The sequence below is a fragment of the Antrostomus carolinensis genome, unplaced genomic scaffold, assembly GCF_000700745.2.
Source record: "Antrostomus carolinensis isolate BGI_N321 unplaced genomic scaffold, ASM70074v2 scaffold45138, whole genome shotgun sequence".
NCBI classification, from domain to species: domain Eukaryota; kingdom Metazoa; phylum Chordata; class Aves; order Caprimulgiformes; family Caprimulgidae; genus Antrostomus; species Antrostomus carolinensis.
The window spans coordinates 383-868 of NW_010335876.1; positions in this window are offsets into that span (position 1 = coordinate 383).

The window sequence follows — 486 nt, forward strand, 5'->3', positions numbered from 1 at the left end:
CGTCAGCATGGCCCTGGCCCAGTTCTGGTGAGGAGTGAGAGCTGGGAGAGGGCTGGACACGGCGCAGCGGCTGTAATCCAGGGAGGTACCAGCACCCTGAGGTGGGTGATGGGATGGAAACCAGCAATCGCTGTCCACAGGCGCTGCTGCGTAGGGGAGATATTCCTCTGCCCACGAGTGTTATCTCAGCTGGGGAAAAATTGCCAGTGAGTTTTGTTGCAGCTGCAGTGGGAGCTCTGGGAGCAGCCCGGCTCCCTGGCCCTGCTGAGAGCTGCCCTCAGGCAGCCTCTGCCTCCTGGCTTTGCTTGGCCCTCTTGACAAAATGAGGGTAAACAGTGTCTTCCCACTGTGCAGGGAGAAAGTGAGGATTAGGCCTGGCACAGAGCAGGGGACAGAGTTGTGATGGGCTCACGTGGAGATGGATCCAGGCTGACCCACGTCATTTTGCATCCGCATCGGATGCAGCACATCCCAAGGACGGGCATT